The sequence below is a fragment of the Tachysurus vachellii genome, chromosome 1 (assembly GCF_030014155.1).
Source record: "Tachysurus vachellii isolate PV-2020 chromosome 1, HZAU_Pvac_v1, whole genome shotgun sequence".
Classification (NCBI taxonomy): Eukaryota; Metazoa; Chordata; class Actinopteri; order Siluriformes; family Bagridae; genus Tachysurus; species Tachysurus vachellii.
The window spans coordinates 43,337,472-43,349,899 of NC_083460.1; the positions used below are offsets into that span (position 1 = coordinate 43,337,472).

The following is a 12,428-nucleotide window of genomic DNA, read 5'->3' on the forward strand; positions in this document are numbered from 1 at the left end:
TATGTATGTGTGTGCGCGCATGTATGTGTGTGCACGTGTATGTACTTGTTTCCTCCTATTTTTAAGCTACTCTTGAGTGTGAACATGTGAAAGCATCTGAGTTTGAACCACACGTGTGTTTTAGGGGTACGAGCGAGAGCAGGAGGCTCACAGTATCCTCCAGGCTGAGAACAGTGAGTCCATCACTCACCTGGAGGAAGAACAATGAGAGGAAGAAGACTCTGATTGACCAGAAGGAGTTACTGAAGGTAAACATTTCTTCTCACTAAACTACGACTGTTATACCTGCTTGTTTCTTCATGTTTTAGGAACATTTTGTCCTGTTCAGATTTTAGACTGTTCTCCTGAGTAATGAATCAGTATTTAAAAGTGTGTAAATGTATGTGTTGTTCCCTCAGGTCAATCTGGCTGAAGGTGAGGAGAAACAGCAGAACCATCAGGAGATCATCACTCAACTGGAGGAGGAGAACAAGATGAAGACAGTCACCAGGAGGAGTTACTGAAGGTAAACATTTCGTCTCAGGAATCTGAGTGAGAACTTGTTGCATCACATGAACATGGTGTTGTACACGTGACAGATGTTGACAGGGACGTGTTAAAGTCAGGTGTATAAGTGACTAACACACAGTGCAATGTTTCTTCAGGCTGGAACTACAATTTCGAAGAGATTCACAATTTAACTCCAACTTTTTAAAATATTTTTATTAATTTGAATTTTTAATAGTTAAAACAAACAGAATTAAACAATTAACATATTAACAATTAACAACTCAAAGCTCAAAACGTAACACAACATAAACGGAAAATAAACATAAACGGAACACAACTCAAAACCAAAAGGGAACATAACTCAAAACCTTGTTGCATCACATACACAGAACAATAAACTTAAAATAATTTTTAAAAAAACAGAACAATACTTAAAATATACAACAAATAAAAAAACCTAACTAAATAATAAACAGTGAGAGGTAAACATTTATTTTTTTTATTTAAAAAAGAACTAAACAACAACATAATAAAATTAACAATAACAAAAAAAAAACACTAAAAATAAGGACAGCAATTCCCAAAAAGAAAAAATTTTGATTTCAGAAAATTCAATTTTCTACGTCCAGGTCTTTGCATGCTGATAGGGGATAAGAAAGAAGAAAGAAAGAAAGTCCATAAATCAGATGTTCCTTCTGAAAACATTAACAGCCAGAACATATCTGGAAACCTTGTATGTTGCTATATAAACCTTTATGGCTGAAAAAACAATAATGCGGCAATACTCACCCATGAACAAAATTAGAGCCATCAAACAACTCCGCAGTAATGGCAAAGGTGTTTTATCTGATAAAACTGCCTCAGGTATGTTTCCTAACATCGAAGACACCAACAACAGAACCTCAGCAGATGTTCTGTATGTCTGGTGTCTATTCATGTTGATCGGCTGCGAGAGAGAAACACCACATGACCACATTAGTATGACCTACAAAAAGAATAACAAAACAATTAAAAATAACAAAAAAAATTTATCGTAAATGTATTATTTATTTTTTATTGTTTGCAGCAACCATGTCTGTGTCCTTAAAGGAACTGTCAGATGGTCAATGTGCCATATGATCAGGCAAGGGCCCTAATAGATAGTGAGAGCTCTGATGGTAGTGAGAGCTCTGAGGGACAGAGTGTAGAGAGAGAGGACACCGTGGTGCAGGACACAGCGGTGCAGGACACAGCGGTGCAGGACACAGCGGTGCATGCTGGTAGAGTGAATTTCTGAGATATCTTTATGATTTTACATGCCAAAATGTATAAGTTTTATGCAGATGGATTTCACAACAATAGACTTTTGTTTAAAATTAAATTCACACACTAACTGTACCATGTGTTTGAAAAGATTTCTCTGGTGGTCTGGAAGGAGAGGAGGCCTCGCTGCTGGCTGCAGAGCAGGAGCAGTTTGACACAGGTAGGTTAGATGCTTTTCTACAATTTGGATGAGATCCTTCAACGGTAACACTTTATAATAATGTTCAGTTATAAGTCACATAATTCTAAATTATTAGTAACTGATGAACTAATCATTTACCAAATGACTTCATAAATGATTAATAAGTGGTACGCTATACTGTATAGATCAGTGATGAATAGTTTACACTTTTGATTAGGAGCTGCAGAAAGCTTTGTGAATAATTTATAAAATGTTAGCATGTCACTTGTTAATTATTTATAAATGTATAGTCACATTTTGTAAATTATTAGTTCATCATTAACTAATAACCTCTAAGTAACTTATAAGTGAAAGTTATTATAAAGTGTTAGCTAGCCCTCACTGTTGACAGTTTATAAAGATGTAACTCATTCATACACGTTTGGTTTGTGTGTGTATTTTGAAGTTTGCCATGGTGGAAGTGAAGAGGACCTGGATGCAGAGAATTTGTGCTCAGATGCTGAGGAAGATGCACCTCCAAGGAAAAGACTGAGAGCTGAAAACACCTGGAAGAAAGTCATCAACAAGAAAAGAAGAATGGTTGGGAAGTCATACACTGGAAAACAGAAGCAGAAGGAAATACTGAGGGAGCCACGGGCTATTGGGCCTAGATGTTCATCAGCAGCATGTGCCAAGTCAGCTAAACATCACCGCAGTGCAATCAGCGAGCCTGAGAGGAAGAGCATTTTCAATTACTTTTGGCAACATATGACCTGGGAGGAGAAGAGGATGGATGTGCATGGTCTAATTGATGTGGTCCCTGTGCAAAGGAGAAGGGGGGCTGAAAATTCCCAAAGATCAAATTCCCTGATGTTTTTTTTACGGGTCAGCGGGCAGAGAAGACGCGTCTGCAAAAGTATGTTTTTGTCTACCCTAGGAAAAGGCGAGTGGTCTGCCCTAAACTGGGCAAAGGAGGGAGACACGCAAGCAGACACTGAGGGACAAACACACAGCGAAGCACGTCGTTCAGTGGCAGGCCATGAATTCATCTGCAGCTTTTTGCAGGACCTGCCAAAGGTAGATCCTGTACTACTGTAGATCCACAACATCTAAACAGTATCTGGAACCTGTGTTTCAGTCGATGGCTGATCTGTATGCAGTGTATTGTCACACTGCAGCAGAGAAAAATGCAACACCTCTGTCAAGGCAAGTGTTCACAGATGAGTTCAAGCGTCTCAACCTAGACATTTACCACCCAAAAAAGGACCAGTGTAACAGATCGTGGTTAACAGTGTCGAAAGCGGCGCTAAGATCCGTGAGGATCAGAATAGAAAGAGAACCAGAATCTGAGGCTAATAACAGATCATTGGTGACCTTGACCAAGGCTGTCTCAGTACCATGAGATTTTCTAAATCCAGACTGAAGGGGTTCGAAAAGATTATTTACTGTGAGATGACTATGTAGCTGCAAAGCCACAAGACGTTCCGGTATTTTGGCAAGAAACGGTAGATTTGAAAGAGGACGATAACTGTTTAAGTTGTCCAAGTCGCAGTTATGTTTTTTTAGGACAGGTGTTACAGCAGCTGTTTTCAATGCTGCTGACACAACACCAGTCTGCAGGGAATCATTTACAATACTGAGAACAGCAGGGCACAATAAATACAAACAGGATTTAAACAAGCTTGTAGGGAGGGGATCAAGTAAGCAAGTGGTAACTTTCATACGTGATTCCTCCCTAGTGAGCAGCTCAGTGTCCATTTGTGTGAAAAGGTAGAGAAGGATGTGCCAGAGAAACTAGGTGAGCAAAATGTGGAGGATGGAACAGGTACAGCATGAATAAGTTTGTTAACATTGTAAACACAAAAAAAAAGAAAAGAAAAAAAAAGTACATTTTTTCATTTCATTCGTTACTGAGAAATGTTTTATGAGCAGAATTGATCATATTAACACCTTATTAAATGTTTTATCATATAAGATCACAGCACAGCACTTTATCTAATAATACAGTGGTGTGGGACGGACTTATGTGGTTTAATTAGTTAATCCGGAATGGAGGAGAGCTGAGACTGAAACAGAGTGATGGGGAACACATATCAGACATTGAGTTTACAATGGTGAGGAAAAAGATGGATCAGGCTGAATAACACTCACCAGATGTGGTGGTGGTGGGCGAATGGGGCATGAGATGATGGTATGCCCCGATGCTCCACAGTATAGACACAATCCTAGAGTAAGTCTTCCATGACGCTCTGACAGTGAGAGACCAGTAGGATCCACCTGCATGGGTTCTGGTTCTGGAAGAGCGGACTCTGGTCGGCTGAAAGAAAAGGTGGAGAATTATCCATAGATAGCAGGGGCGCTTCTAGGGTTTCATCTTTAGCCCTCAGTGACAATTTAAAACAAGAAGAGTTTTATATTATATATTATATGACTACATAGTAAGCCAAAAGTTATGCTATTGTTTAAAATGACAAAAGTGGACACCAAAATTTTATGCATGATGTAATGATGCCAGTCTTGAATCAAATCAGTTCGTGTGTGTGTGCATTCTGTACAAACAGTGTGTCCAATGAATGCAGTCATTAATAAACTAATATTCACAAAGACCAAATCAATAAATGTTATTTTTATTTAGTATTGAATGGATTGTTTGCATTAATATTTAGTTTGTGGTAATAAGAATAGTGACATTTGACTGGTATAAGTGATTTATTTTAAATGTCACCACAGTACTGTATATACACTACAGCCACACACACATCTGTGTACATTAAGTTCACTACTATAGCAGAAACATGCAGTAGTAGTACAACTTTTTATTACTGTACCTCCAACAAACTTTTACTTGTGGGATGATATAAAATACATCCTCACAATAAATACATCTTTAAAACAATGTCTCTAATTAAATAATGAAAACTACTAGGGTGGGCTTATAGTAATACGTTCTCATTTGAAAAACATGCTTTTGTGGGAGAAACAGACACAAAACACAACCTTGTAAACAATTTGTAAAATTTATAACAACATTTATCACATTTATAAAACACCTTCTATAACCGTCTTTGTGGCTTTCGGCCGATTAACGTTCTAGATAAACGCCTCCAGCTCTGACTGACTCTGTGCTTCTCAGGTCAGATAAAGCAGACAGCTGATGACGCACTTTTGAACGCAGCACGTAAAAGATTCGCTCATGGATCAAACTGATAAATCATTTTCTTTCCCATCAACGACACGTCCTGCATTTTAACGTCATTTTTATTTTTGAAAGTAAAAATTATACTTGTAGTTTTAGGGTGGCTGAGATCACACACAGGGGGCTGGAGCCACCCTAAAAAAGGGCTAGAACCTCTACAATGCTCTTTTATCAACTTACTTCACTTAAGGACAGATTTAATGACATTACGTCTAGCCACATGCTAACAGTAGCGCAAGTGTTCATGGGATATGTAGTTTTCACACAGTGTAGATATCTATGCACCCTTACGAGCTGAAATAAAACAATAAACAAATCACCTGAACGGCTTCCCAGGCGGCTGGAACACGAAATTCCCTCCTCTGAAGCTGTAGATCTTTCTGTAGTCCCTCCTCTACCGAACAGCAGCACAATCCTTTACCGCCATAGCAACGATACTCCAAAGCACGTCCGAGGTAAGTCCCAACTGGTCCATGAATTCCTCCCAGTCACATCGTTAACTAAACTAAAGTGTAGGAAAGCAGTCAGATAGTCACGAGAATTAGCGTAGCTTCGGCTGCTCTGTGCAGCAGACTCAGAAGAAACAAGTCGTAAACTTTACTCTTGTACACATTATATACACAAATAAAAGTAGTAATAACACTCGGTCAGCCAAATACAGACGCTTTAACACACTTTGTCAGTGGTTATTTACTCTATATATTAGCCTTAAAACTCGCAGGAGACAAACAACAAACCTCTCACACCAATCTGCAGTTCTAAACTCCACCCCTTCATCCAATCAGAATTCTCAGTATACCTGCAGAGGCGGGAATAAGAAGGACAAGGGCCAATCACAAAGAAATGAACTAACCTGCTGGGCAAAGCCACGTTTTTAGACAGTGTATTACTAACAAACTCTTAAAGGGGACGTGCACAATTATTTTATCACTAGACACAGACATGATATTATATGAACCACAAACAATCATAAATGCCCCATTACATGAAAATAAAAGAAATGATACTTAATATAACCCTAGCTGGGCTACACTAATGTTTCAGCAGAACAAAGTGATTCAATAAAGGGTTTTAGCAGCATAAAGTGATTCTAATTAAAAAGATACAGAGGGAAAAGGAGTCTTAAATTAAAGAACATTAAATATATGCATTAGAAATATTAATAAATAAATAATTAAAGACAAATCTATAGATTTAAAAATAAATAAAACATTTTCATTTGAAAAACATTTAAGCATCTGATGTACATGTGAACTAAGGGACACACACACATACACACACACACACACACACGTCATTTGCCCTCAAGTTTCTCAGTGCCCTCAGTTTTCCTCTCCAACCAGCAAGACAGGACTAGAAAGCACACACCGGTGGATGTATGTGTCAGGATCCCCAGAGGGCTAGAAAACTAAATACATAAATACAGAATTTAGACTACAAACACAGCCACAAAGCAAAATAAGTAATGTTTGTGTTTCATTTGTTGTGGGGTGGAAAGGGTTAATGAGGGAAAAGGAAACATCTGTGTCAGGTTTGAGGCTCTTCATGGGTAAATATGCATCCAGTATAAACCATAAATAAACAGCATTTACACCCTTCTAAAAGACTGGTTATTATGGGTAGTTTTTTCTACCCAAAGACTGGGTTGAGGTTATTTTATTTTAATTTTTTTTTTTATTTTGCATGGCCAATTTTTGAGTAGCACAATTAGCATGTTTTTAACCAAGTATTTTATTGAGAGTGTAGGCATCTTAGGCACCTGCTAAGTTATCATGAAGTTAAACTCACCGTAAGAACGTGGAAAAAAGCCTCACTGATTGGGACCAGTTTCTTGGGCGCTGCAGAGCCAGATGGGAAGAGCAGTGGCAGGGCGGTAAACACAGCGATGGCATGTTCAACTACAAAAATAAAAATAAATAATAAAAAAAAACACGAGAGGATATCTATATCGATATGCACTGAGGAATTAGGGTAACACTTTATAATAAACGTATACAGGAATAAAGTACTTAAATCATTACTAAACTATTAGTTTAAAGTTAAAATATTAATATACATATATTAATATATAAATAGTGAGTTCACGGTCACTGTGTGAGCAATTATTAGTTATTATTACTAGTGAGTTAGCAATTATTATAGTTTAATTAGCTCATACTAAAAGGAATTAATAGGAGTAAATAGATTAATTCTGTTCAACTCATTTATTTGTATAGCGCTTTTCACAATACATATTGTTTCACAGCAGCTTTACAGAGAATGTATGTCAACATTACAATTTAGTGATCTGTTATCAGATAGCTGTCCAATTTTTGTAATTTCAGAAATGTACATCACACAGTTAGCTAATGATGTAATAATTTAAGCAATGTATGAATTTAAAATAAAAACAAAGCTAATGGAAGTAATGAATACGTGTTAACAATGATTAGGATATATAGCAAAATTCATGGAAAATGGAAGTGTCATTAAGTGCTTTAAACCAACTTTTATTAGACATTAATTGCATTCATATTCAGTGTTTTTTAAAATTGCATGTTGTTTACGAGGACATGGGTGTAATGTTATTTATATTGTACAAACTGTATATTCTCTCCCCCTACACCAGGGGTCGGCAACCAGCGGCTCCGGAGCCGCAAGTGGCTCTTTCATCCCTCTGCTGCGGCTCCCTGTAGATTTGGAAAATAAATATTTCATTTAAATTTATTTTATTTTGTTAAAAAATGTAATTCTAAGTTCTAAGATTATGATGCTCTTGTAACATTAAAATAAACCGTGTTTAATTTTTTTGTAGCTCAAAACATACGTCATAACTGCCGACTTGCGAAATCCGACACAGAATCAGACGCATTTTTGGTTTGCTGCAGCCGGCAAGTTAAAATTTTGATGTCATGCAGGCTGTCAAGTGTCACGTATTGAGAGTGACAGTCACGCATGTCAGTCTTTTGTCACGTTCTCTCGCCACACATCGTATTCCTCACACAGAAAAACTTTTTGACTATTTATCATATATTTAATAAGCCGCAGCACCCAAAACGTATCAGTCCGCACCGCTGTCTCTATGGAACCGGGCAGGAACCAAGCGCGTCTCCGTTCTTAGTCGAGCCTGACACTTATCAGCCAATCAAAAAAAAGAGGCTACACAACAGCCAATCAGAAAATAGCACTATCTGGATAAGATTTAACACAACAACCAATAAAAAAAATTGGGGTTGCGGGGGTTGGAGATGTCACACTTGCCTGTCTTCAAAACTTGTTGTGAATACGAAGAGAACTCAATTAGACATTGAACATTTTATTTGAAAGTAACCTTCAACCCAGCGTCTTTTTTGTTAAGGTCAGTTCAAACTGTTCAAAATATTTTTGTTTGCCTGCAGAAATAAAATGTCGTTTACTCTGTAACAGTTCATTGATGTCATAAATACAACACACTACGGTTTTTTCTATACTTTCCATAAAGGTAAAAAACGATATATGCGGCTGTTCTCTTCATTTTAGATGTCAAAAAGGTTTTGTGGCTCCCTGTTTTTTTTTCTGTAGGAAATGAGTCCAAATGTCTCTGTGAGTGTTTAAGGTTGTGACCCCTGGTCTACACTAACTCTACCCATAAACCTACCCATCACAGAAAACGCTATTTTACTTTGTAAAAGGAACACTTAATACTAGTGCAATTAATTTATAATAAAAGTTGGTGTAAAGAGCTTAATTAATGACATTTTAATGACAATATATATTCGGCACCGTACCACGTGCAGGCCGCACCACGTGCTTCACAGACAACATAAATTTAATCCAATTATTTCTCCTATAACACTCTGTTCAATATACATCAATTATCAGTGAGCTAAATCTCTTTTCTTTCTGAAACAGAACTCATTAAACAACATACCTGTAAGAAAAGGAAATAAACAGTTGAGACACGGGGCGTCAGCTTCTCCCTCACTGGTCCACACTAGTACATATAATGCTAAACAGTTAGCATCACGATCACGACACGACATCTCGTTTTGAATAATTAACAAAACACATTAACCGATACAGTTTTAACATAACTAACACAATCAACTGTCATCATGTTAATCACATTCTCTTAGCGTCAAAAATGCGTTTCAGAGAAGAAATATTACCACAAGATTATATTGAGGGGAGGAGCGAAAAACACCTGCGTCATCATCGGCCTCATCCGGGACATAGACTGAGGCGACCGCATGATGCACAAGAGGAAGCCCCACAGGAGTGTCCCACCGATAACATTCCCTCCCCAAACAAATTCCCAAAGAAAAGTTCCGCTACTTTTAAAGTTATATTCTATGAACACTAATTAAGGACAAAATTTTGTGGAGTTCACTAAACCATTCTTTTGTAAAACGTAGGAAGATATAAAACATTAATAAACCAATCTTAAAATAAAAAATAAAAAAACAATAATAATACAGGAAATAGACAAGGGTCAGGTCAAATCAATGAGTTCACTTTTTACATCAGTTACATTCTCCCTCCTGAACTTCACAAATTTTGCTATTACAGGGATTGTACACGCATTAGACCAAATTATCCAGAACATTGTGTAACAAAATATGTTTTCACACTTGCAGGGAAAGGTGAGTACAGCAGGTTGATCAGGCCTAATGTCATCACCTGCAAAAGGTGCCTTAAACACCATTTATCTCTGAAGTTACTAGTGTGTATGGCAAATGCTAGTCGTCTACCAGAATTTGGACTTGTGAGGAACATATTCATCATAAATTGCAAACATCATCACCTGAAGCACTGCACACATCATCACCTGAAGCTGGTACACATCATCACCTGAGGTTTTTCCTCACCACAGTCACTTCAGTCACCTCAGACTTTCTCATTAGGAATAAATACAAACACATTTAAATAGAAGTCTAATATTAACCTTGAGTTTTTGCTTTATATTAATCTCTATATAACTAAGTTTTATGGTGATGTTCTGTAAAGCTGCTTTTAGAAAATATCCATTGTTAAAAGCGATATACAAATAAATGTGAATTTATTTTTAATTACTCTTTTTATCCCTCAACACAATATTCCTAACACAAACACTCTGTATTCTCTGTCTGTAAATCATTTCTCTAAAGCAGATTCACATTTACATGTGTGTTAATCACACAAACATTATATTACACCTCATATCTTTAGAAGCATGATTTAGCATATGTGTGTGTGTGTGTGTGACACTGTGTGTGTGTGTGAGAGACACTGTGTGTGTGTGTGTGTGTGTGAGACACTGTGTGTGTGACACTCTGCGTGTGTGTGTGTGAGACACTGTGTGTGTGACACTCTTTGTGTGTGTGTGTGAGACACTGTGTGTGTGTGTGTGTGTGTGTGTGTGTGTGTGTGTGTGTGTGAGACACTGTGTGTGTGTGTGTGTGTGTGTGAGACACTGTGTGTGTGTGTGTGTGTGAGACACTGTGTGTGTGTGTGTGTGTGTGACACTGTGTGTGTGTGTGAGACACTGTGTGTGTGTGTGTGACACTGTGTGTGTGTGTGTGTGTGTGTGTGAGACACTGTGTGTGTGTGTGTGAGACACTGTGTGTGTGTGTGAGACACTGTGTGTGTGTGTGTGTGTGTGTGTGTGTGTGTGAGAGTGAAGACAAACAAATCCACATGAATGTAAAATGTAAACTGTCCAGTTCTCCCTAGATGTTCATACGTTTATATGAAGGTGAATGTACAACTCTGTAGCTGCATAAACACTCAGTACAGAATCCACTAAAGTCATCATGAAGTCATCATTTTGTTTATCATGTTTATCAGAATAGGAAACAGCTCTTTAGGGGAAAATATGGGTGGGTCTTAAAAGAGCCGTTTGAGGAGTAAAAAACGTAAGAAACAACTTTACTTCTTCTTGGGAGCCTTTTTGGCCTTCGCCGCTTTGGGCTTTGAGATCTTGGGCTTTACAGCCTTTACCTTCTTGGGGGTCACCGGCTTTTTGGCCCTCTTGGGGCTGTTGGCTGCCTTCTTGGGGGTCACCGGCTTTTTGGCCCTCTTGGGGCTGTTGGCTGCCTTCTTGGGGGTCACCGGCTTTTTGGCCCTCTTGGGGCTGTTGGCTGCCTTCTTGGGGGTCACCGGCTTTTTGCCCTTCTTGGGGTGAAAAAAAAGCACTGGAAAGCTGGAATCCTGGGTGTGGCAGCTCTCTCCAGGCCACGATGTTCTCAGCGGCAAGGTCATAACGTAGCAGCTTGGGGCTCTGTGTGCATCTGTAGTAAAGCGATCCGTGGTACAGGAAAAAAGCAGGACCTTGGTGGGGTAGCCACGGGCGAGCTGCTCCATATTTTCATAGGCGTACAGTTCTCGTACTTCACTGCTCAGTGTCGATGCCCAACACCATGTCTGGCCCATACGGAGCTCCTAGAGACTCTGGGTCCTGGAACCACATTCCGTATTTTCCTGTGATGCTGTTGGCCTTCTGATGGGTCTGAGGCTCACCGACAGAAACAAGTTCCCCACAGCCTTTTATACATAGAATAAACAAAACAGATTATTATCATAAAAATCAAGTTGTTTGTAGGCACATTTCAAATTTCATGTATATTGTGTTTTTTTTAATGGCTGGTTGCTAATTTATAGATTTAAAGACATGTTTTTATTTAACAATCTTCAAAAATGAAGCTGTCAGACCTGCATTGTCCTGAAAGTTCTCCTGGACTTTGGGAGGAACTGGAACTTCAGACACGGTGATTAAAGCAGATCTGATATATGACAGAAAATAAATATCAAACATATTTAATTGCAATTTTACACACACACACACACACACACACACACACACACCAATTTACATACAGTTTAAAAGATGCCTATCAGCCTTTAACACATGTCTTTGGACTGGGGAGGAAACCAGAGAACCCAGAGGAAACCCTGAGGTACTGGTAGAACATGCAAACTCCACACACACACACACACACACACACACACACACACACACACACACACACACACACACACACACACACACACACACACACAGGGTTCACAAAAGTAGGCATGTATTTTTGAGAAGAAATGTTGTAACTCCTCTTCATGTGCCAGAGTCTTCATCATCTCCTCCTCTTCTTGGAGGATTCTGTGAGCCTCTCGCTCTCACCCTCCTAAAACACACACATGGGGCAAGAGAGGTTTAAACTTGAGGGCAAATGACACAAAAAGGAGACGTTTAGTGTATTATTATTATTGTGTGTGTGTGTGTGTGTGTATGTGTGTGTATGTATGTGTGTGTATGTGTGTGTATGTGTATGCGTGTGTGTGTGTATGTGTGTGTATGTATGTGTGTGTGTATGTATATGTGTAAGT

General features: G+C 38.5%; 1 protein-coding gene and 1 long non-coding RNA gene across 3 annotated transcripts in view; both read right to left on the minus strand.

The window, feature by feature from the left end:
• The window catches only part of LOC132856422 (gastrula zinc finger protein XlCGF7.1-like), a 126,954-nt gene that overhangs the window by 30,244 nt on the left and 84,282 nt on the right, over window positions 1-12,428 (minus strand).
• LOC132851445 (uncharacterized) lies at window positions 908-6,044 on the minus strand. Of its 2 annotated transcripts, XR_009649032.1 has the most exons (4): window positions 5,429-6,044; window positions 4,064-4,229; window positions 1,279-1,435; window positions 908-1,129 (listed from the first exon to the last, which is right to left on the minus strand). It is a non-coding gene; the product is annotated as an uncharacterized LOC132851445 (long non-coding RNA). The 2 variants fall into 2 exon arrangements; XR_009649029.1 differs by lacking the exons at window positions 908-1,129; window positions 1,279-1,435 and adding an exon at window positions 3,827-3,978 and having other exon boundaries at window positions 5,429-5,868.